Here is an 8,685-nt window from a genome sequence, read left to right as displayed (position 1 = left end):
ACTTAGCTGCCCCATGTTTTTTGTTTTTAAAGAAATACATAAAGCTTAATGAGCTAGTAACAAAATTATTCTTGTCTCTTTTTTTGTATGTTGTTCAAACAAGCGAGATGATTTTGGGATGCTGTAGAAAAGAACTCAGTGAGTTGGACTTGACCTGTCAACAAGCACCTGTGTTAAGTGCTCTGTATACAAAGAACAGCAAAATGTCCCTACCCTTAAGGAGCTCATGTCTCAACAGGGGAGAGAGAACATGTAAACTAATAGGCACATACAGGTTATATACAAAGTAGATGAAAGATAATCTCAGAGGGGAAGGCACAAGCAGTTGAAGAGGCCAGAAAGGGACTGATAGAAGGTGAAATGAACTATGACAAAAGTCAGGTAATCTAAGAGGCAGAGGTGAGGTAGCAAAGCATTCCAAGCATGGGGCACAGCTAGCACGTAGACTAAGGCAGGATTGTGTCATGGGAAAAGAAGAACTAGTAGGCCAGTGTGCTTAAAGTACATGGAAAGATTGCAAAGGAAAAAGGGACCAGGTTATGGAGAGATTTAAATGCCAAAGAGACACCTTTCTATTTTGATCTTGGAACTAAGAAGGATCCTGTGGAGGTAGCAGTAAGCAAAGAGAGTGAGTGGTGGGTGGGTGATGAATAGGCCTATGCTTTAGGAAAATCACATTTTGAGCAGAACCAGGAGAATACTGAACACAATAAAAGCAATATTGTATCGATAATCAATTGTGAAAGACTTGGCTATTCTGATCAATACAATGATCCATGTCAATTCCAAAGGAATGAAAAATGCTGTCTACCTCCAGAGAGAAAATTAATGGTCTTGGTGCAGACTGAGGCATATTTTCTTTCACTTTATTTTTCTTGCCTTTTTTTTATTGGCAACATAGCTAATGTAGAAATAAGTTTTGCATGACTTCATATAGTGGGTATCATTTCTTGCCTTCTCAGTGGGCTGGGGGGTGGAGTGGGGGAGGGAGGGAGAAAATTTTAAATTTTAAGGATAATTTTAAAGGGAAAAAACAAAAGCACTTTGGCAGTTAAGTAGAGAAAGTGATTAGATTGGGAAGGGGAGAGACTTGAGACAGAACACCATTTAAAAGGCTATTGCAATTATAAACCCTGTCCCAAAACTCATTGGTATGGAACACTCTTCTCATTGGTGGAGATGAATGCCTACCCTGTGTGAGGGGCAGTTGGCAAGAGCAGGAGAGCTCCAGCCTTCCTCAGTCTTCAAGACTCTCCAGGCTTCAAGTAGGAAGATAGAAGAGGCCAACCCCACCTTAGGTCGCTGAAGGAAAAGACTCTGAGAAGAAGCTGGTATGAGAGGAGCTGGCAGTCTCTGTCATGTCCCTATCTCTAGCTTGCTACACTAGATTTTTCAGGAATTTACCCTTGGGTGAGATTTGGAACTCTTGATTGAGGTGAGTTATCTCACTGTTAGTGGAAGGCCTCCTTCACTTTATATTGTCTTGCATATATTCTACGTATATCTTCTCTGATTTATGTTTTGCTGTGATTTGGATAAATGGATTTCTTTCTGTTTTCTTTGTTGTGGAACTGGTGTTTGGTGGGAAAGGGGACAAGCCTTGGACATAGAGCTCAGGGTCCTCCTTCCCTCCAATAATTACACAATGATCAAAAGGTAGATTGAACCTGATTGTGTGTGTGTGTGTGTGTGTGTGTGTGTATACACTAATAATATTTAAGGGAGCAGATAGATATAATTCTAGCCCAGTACCCCCCCTCTCTCTGAGGAGAGCAAAATGGTGGCTTCTGAACCCAACTTCCTGCTTCCTCTCCTGGCAGGAATTAAAGTCCCTCTTCAAGAAAGGTGGAGGGAGAAGACACTAGGGGTGTCGATTTTGCCTCCCTTTGAGCCATACCAATGACACCCCCATGCTACAGGCAGGAGATGGCCCTTGACATATGTGGACCTGGTGACACATGGTGCCCTCTTTACCCAATCATTCAGGCAAAAAATGATAAGAGCCAAAACTTGAGTAGTGGCTGTTTGGATTGAGGGAAAAGAAATATATAAGAAGTGCTATGAAGGTAGAAACTTAGGTTAGACAAAGGATCAGCTATATGGAGTGAGCGGGAGGAATCAAAGATTACATTGAGGTTGTGAGCCTGGGTGAGTAGGATGGTTTTAGTGCCCTTGCCAGTATTCGGGAAGTTTTAGAGAGGGGTGGGTTTTGGGGAAAAGATGAGTTCTGTCTCAGACACGTTCATTTGAGATGCCTATGGAATATCCAATTCTAGATTCCAAAAGATGGGAGAATAGTACAGGAGAGATATCAGGGTTTCATAGAGGTGATAATTGAACCAGCAGGAGCTGATGAGATCACCAAAGAATATGGTGTTGAGGGAGAAGGTAGGAGAGCTCAAAGCCTCGAATGACACCAATGGTTAGTGGGTGTGACAGATGAAGAACTAGCAAAAAGAGACTGAGAAAAAGTAGTCAGCTAAAAGAAGAATCACAGGAGAACTGTCATAAAAAGTGGAATAGAGGAGTGACGTGATCTGACCTGTGCTTTAGGAATGTCACTTTGGCAACTAGATGGACTGAAGAAGGATGAGTTTAGAAGTGAAGAAGCCAATTAGGGGTCTATTGAAATAGTACAGGCAAGAATGCCATAGAACCATAGTTGGCAGGCATGGTAGAGTCAAGTGAGGATGTTAAAGATAGAGGGGACATAAGTGTAGGTACCAGGGAAAGAGCCAATAGAGATTGGGATGATAGTGGAGGCAATTTGCTGGAGAAGACAGGATGGAATTGAATCGAGGCTACATGTAGAGGGGTTGGCCTTGCAAGGATAAGGGCTACCTCTTCATCTTTGACAAGATTGAATTACAGGTGGCACAGTGGATAGAGGTCTGGCCTTAGAGTCAGGAGGACCTGGGTTCAAATCTGGCCTCAAGACACTTGACACTTACTAGCTGTGTGACCCTGGTCAAGTCACTTAACCCCGATTACCTAAGCAAAAAAAACAAAAAAAACTTCATCTTCGACAAGATTGAATTACGGGGGGCAGCTAGGTGGTGCAGTGAATAGTGCACCAGCCCTGGACTCAGGAGAATCTGAGTTCAAATGCGGCTTCAGACAGCGGCTAGCTGTGTGATCCTGGGAAAGTCACTTAACCCTAATGGCCTCCCCCCCCCCCCCCCCCCCCCCCCAGAGTGAATGAGAGGTCAGTAGGGGAATGAGGTCTGAATAATATATGATGAGAGGAGGAGGAGCTCTTGGTTTAATGACCTGAGTTTTGGCCAGGGGTTGGGAACCTGAGGCATCAAGGCCATATGTGGCCCTCTAGCTCCTCAAGTGTGGCCCTTGGACTGAATCCAAACTTCACAGAACAAATCCCCTTAATAAAAGGATTTGTTCTGTCAAACTTGGACTCAGTCAAAAGGCTGCACTCAAGGGCCTAGAAGGCCACATGTGGCCTTGAGGTCACAGGTTCCCCACTGCTGTTTTTGGCCTTCAGAGAAGCATGAAATGAAGTCCTTTGCTAAGAGAGAAGGTGCCAACCCCTAAGGTTTTTTCCAGGGCTAATATTCTGTGATTCCATAGGGAATACATAAGTGTATGTCTGTATGTATGAAACTTAATCAACAGGCATTTATTAAGTGCCAGGCACCTGAGAGGCTGAGTAAAGTAGTGGATAGAAAATTGGCCTTGGAGCCAGGAAGTTCTGAGTTCAAATCCCATCTCTGCCAAGCACTGGCTATGTGACCCTGGGCAAATCACTTCACCTCTCAGTGCTCTAGCTCAGTGATGTCTAACTCAAATAGAAGGGATCCCTGTGGGCAGCATATTAACTCAGAAAACCAAAAATTAACATTATCAATGTTGTATTTTTATTTACTTTGCTAAACATTTCCCAATTACATTTTAATCTGGTTTTGGCATGGTTTCATGACTGTTTGGGGCTTCCAGGACAGGAGTTTGACACCTGTGTTCTAGAGAGCTGTCTAAGACCTTAGTTGCAAAGAGGCTGCCAACCTGTACTGGTAAAGGAAGTTTCCTCACCCATGAGTTCTCTGTACTAATTAAGAACACAGGTCTAGGTCCTGTTCCTATCCCTAGGTACTAAGCCTTGGGTGTACAGAGGCAAAAATGAAGTCATTTCTGCCCTCAAGGAACTTACATTCTGCCAGGAGATATAATATTCATGTAATAATATTCATATATTCATATATTCACATATAACAAATACAAGGTCATTTAGGGGGAAAGTAGGCATGTATAGCCTGTACAGGTGGGAGGATCAGGAAAGGTAGCATACAAAGCATGGTGCTGGAGCTAAGCTTTGAAGGAAATGGGATTCTAAGAGGTGGAGATGAGGTGGGGGGGTACCCTCCAGACATTGGGGACATTCAGTGCAAAAGAACAGAAAGAGTATCTTGTTCAAGTAAAAGCAAGAGAGCCAGTTTAGCAGGACCACAGAATATGTGAAAGTCAGTAATGTACCACAAATCTCCAAAGTTATACTGGTGTTCAGGTTGTAACTGGCTTTGAGTGCCAAACAGAGGAGTTTGTATTTGATCCTAGAGGTCATAACCCCAGAAGTTTGAGTAGAGGAGTAACATGGTCAGACCTGTGCTTTAGGAATGTCACTTTGGCAACTAGCTGGAGGGTGGACTGGAGAAGGAAGAGTTTTGAAGGGAAGAAGCCAACTAGGAGTCTATTGCAGTAATGCAGGAAAGACGTGATGAGAACCTACACTCAGCTATTCATATCTCATTCTCTCTGTATTCTGGATAAAAGTGAATTTTTTGTTGTTGTCATATACAAGGTATGTGGGGTACCTGAGGAATTACAGAGGTGTCAGATGAGTGAAGAATATGATTCAACCCTGAATTTCAAAATAGTACTTTTTATTGGAGGTGGTCCTATAGAAGCAGGAGTGGGGAAAGGGAAGAATGAGGAGCTGTTGACAATCTGGCATAGTAGTATGATGATTAAAAAAATCTGAGAGACATAGTTTCTGGGTAATTTAATAATTTTTTTAATAAGGCCAGCACATTATCAATTAAAGGATGGTCATTTGACCATCTCTCTTAGATCAAAGACCCCTAATAACGGGGACTTACAGTTTATACACCCTTCAAAGAGTAGGTGTTCCTGAAGGGTGACAATCAACTCTAATTAATTAACACATTGGGAGGTGGGCTATATTAAAATGAGGATCTTGGGACACGTAACCTGTGTCATTCAAATGTTGGCCAAAGAGACATCAATTTTCATGTCATTTGTCAAGACAAAAGAGAGGATCCAGAGGCATACAGGGACAGCACAGCCTAGATGGCAACGTACATGGCTGGAGTGTTGAAGGTCTCAAACATAATCTGAGTCATCTTTTCTCTGTTGGCTTTGGGATTCTGTAAGTAGCATAGGGTACTCTGCCGGGGCCACTGTACAAAGCATGATGCCAGATCTTCTCCATGTCATCCCAGTTGGTGACAATACCATGTTCAATGGGGTATTTCAGGGTCAGAATACCTCTCTTGCTCTGGGCCTCATCCCCCATGTAATTGTCTTTCTGGCCCATACCCACCATCAAACCCTGATGTCTGGGGTGTCCAACAATGGAAGGGAAGACAACCCTAGGGGCATTGTCTCCTGCAAAGCCAGATTTGCACATTCCAGAGTCATTGTCAACAAGGAGAGCAGCAATATCATCATCCACGGTGAACTTTGAAGTGGCAAGTCTAAACCCTTAAGAGAGAGAGGAGGTGGTGCCACACCTGGAGGGAGGGCAGGGGGGAGGCAAGTCCACACTGGGTGGAAGAGCTCACAGCTCTGGGTAAATCTTTAAGAGAGATTTCCCACACTGGTTGTTTTCTGGATGAGGAAATAGAAAAATGGAAAAACCTTGGTCCTGATTCAATAATTAGTTATTAAATATAAGAGAGAAATAATTAATTTCTCACAGTGGATAGAAACTTGGACTTGGGAGTCAAAAATCTGGGTTCTGATCTGAAATCTGCCAGTATGAGACTGTTTAGGGGGTTTGAATAAATGATTCCTCCTAGCCCTAGGAATCTGGTTTTGGGTTGGTTGGTTGGTTGGTTGGTTTGTTTTCGTTTAACATAAGTTTTCCAATGAAATAAAATCTAGAGACGATGTTATAGTTACTGGAAGTGACTAGGTGCATGTTCACTGTGCAAACAAAACAATCCATCTCGAAATGTCTCCCACTGGGTAAATTTTATAACCTGTCCATTAGAGGGTTTGCTTTGAGCAGCTGCTCCAGACCCCACTTTCTGTTCATTTGTGGTATATAGCAGAGCAGCTGTTAGCTTCCATTGGGAAGGTGGATATGTAAACTCTGGTCTGTGCAGAATTGCAGTGGTGTAGTTTTTGGTCTGCCTTCACCACAACAGTTTGTTTTTCTGGGAACCACAGAATGACAATTCTCAAAAAAACCTATTCTTGAACAAGAAGAAGAAAACGGACTTGGCTGTGAGGTATTGTGTTCTAGTTTTTGTGGGAAGCCCATAACCTTACAAAAGAGTATGGTAGGGGCAGCTAGGTGGCACAGTGGAGCACCCCCCCGAAGTCAGAAGGACTGGAGTTCAAATTCGGCCTCAGACCAAACACTTGACACTTACTAGCTGTGTGACCCTGGGCAAGTCACTTAACCCCAATTGCCTAAAAAAAAAAAAATATGGTATATGGGGGAAAGAATGGAAGGGTAACTTGCTGATTGACTGTGGGTAAACCCCTTCTCTTCCAGAGGCTCTTAACCTTTTTTGTGTCATGGACCCCTTTGGCAATCTGGAGGAGTCTATGGACCTTTCCCAGAATAATGTTTATTGCCTACATTCATAATTAAAAGAAATGCTAAATTTCAGTTAGGGGTTACTGAAAATAAGAATGTAATCTTTTTTCTCATCTGAATTCATAAACTGCCTGAAAGGAACTGACATCCTTCAGTTAAAATGAAAAAGCACTATGCTAAGTGCTAAGTGCTAGGGATACAAATACAAAAGTGACTTAGTCTGTGTCCTCAAAGAGCTTACCTACCATATGGGAGTGATGGCTCAAGAAGGGAGTATGTGGGGAATCATAGGGATGGTTGATTGATCCACAGGACAATCAACTGACATGCCCTTTCCACCTTTCCAGGAAGATATTGATTTGCTTACTGAGATTAGAGCAAATGTAATTGTAGTGTTGGTGCAGGGCTTAAACTTAGTGCCAGGACAGTTGGCAAAATGTCTGAATAGGAAGTTCATCATAAACTAAAATGACCTATAAAGGCCATCCCAGGGAGCACACACCCAGAGCTTCTGGGGATTTCAGGAGCATGATAACTGAGCATATGGGCTTTATGGGCCCATATCCGCATATTAGGGGGATAATGCATTCCCTAGTTGCTTCTGGGCCAGAACTGGGAAAAAAAAAAATTGATCATTTTGGTATGACACAGAGAACCTGAAAAGAGTCTTTTGGTGTGTAGGCTAGGCCTGACTCAGGCTCATCTGGTAGTTCAAGTTTTCAGCTAGAATAAAATGAGACACTAGTAAGCCATGTTGCTGTTGTTTGTTCTTCCTTCTCAAAGAGCACATGGCATCAGGAAGGTGATGCCATGACTTGCAAGTGAATTGGATTTAGGTGGGGAAGGGCTGTCTAAAGTCACCAACCTCACTTTCTTCTCGTGAGCCATCTGGGTCCAGTGGCAAGATATAAATTTAACCAAAAGAAAATTGCTTTTAACCATAGCATGGAAACAATACTGAGTCAAGATATAGTACTGGCTCAGGTAGACATGACAAGTCCGTCCTTGCCCCATTGTTTCCTTGTAGAAAGCCATCTAGTTATCAGGGCATGGTAACTAACAGGATGGGAAGATAACCTGCCGTGTCTGAGGGGCATTTACTCTTCATTGGTTGACCTTTTTATGTCCTTAAGTAACCAGGCAGCTATGTCAAACACTCAAGCTTTAGCCCTCTGAACCAATCCAGTCTTGGGGATAGCTTCTTTGCCTTTTAAGGAAAAAAAAAAGACAATCCTAGGCTATATGACAAGAGTGCTCCTCCTAAGCTTCCTGGTCCTCCCTCCGCCCTCTCACAGCGGCAGATGGACAGGTTGCTATGTCATTTCAAAAGAGAGACAGCTTCTGGCTGGCATGCTCTCTTCCTTCAATACTGCCATGTGGCTGAGAGTACTCTCTGTCCCTAGACTCCCTGTGTGGGGAGTGAGGGGATGGGGCTGTGTTCTTCTCCCTGTCCTACTTCTACTTCTACAGGGAGCACGGGCTCAACTAGGTGAGCTTTCTTGAGCTCAGGTACACCTAAATCCCCAGCTGCCTTTTCCACTCTGAATCTCCTTTCCTGATCAAGTGATCAAACATGATTCTCGTTGTTTTTGTTTGTTTGCTTTTGTTTTTTGATTTATTATTTATTTTTAACTTTTTTACTTTAATTTTGAGTTCCAACTTCTCTCCCTTCTTGCAACCTCTCCCTCACCCATTGAGAAGACAAGCAATACAATAGAAATTATGCATGTGAAATCATACAAAACGTATTTCCAAATTAGCCAATCAAACATGATTCCCTAGGTGTAAAGGTCCAGGTTTGGAGGTGACCTTGGGAGTTCCAGAGATCCGAAAGTCCTGGGTCCAAGGACCTGGAGCTGACTGGCAGCAAAGAAAGCTTTTAGAGA

The sequence above is a fragment of the Vombatus ursinus genome, unplaced genomic scaffold, assembly GCF_900497805.2.
Source record: "Vombatus ursinus unplaced genomic scaffold, bare-nosed wombat genome assembly UNPS02014786.1, whole genome shotgun sequence".
NCBI lineage: Eukaryota > Metazoa > Chordata > Mammalia > Diprotodontia > Vombatidae > Vombatus > Vombatus ursinus.
The sequence above is the reverse complement of the archived record's forward strand: the minus strand, read 5'-3'. Positions refer to the sequence as shown.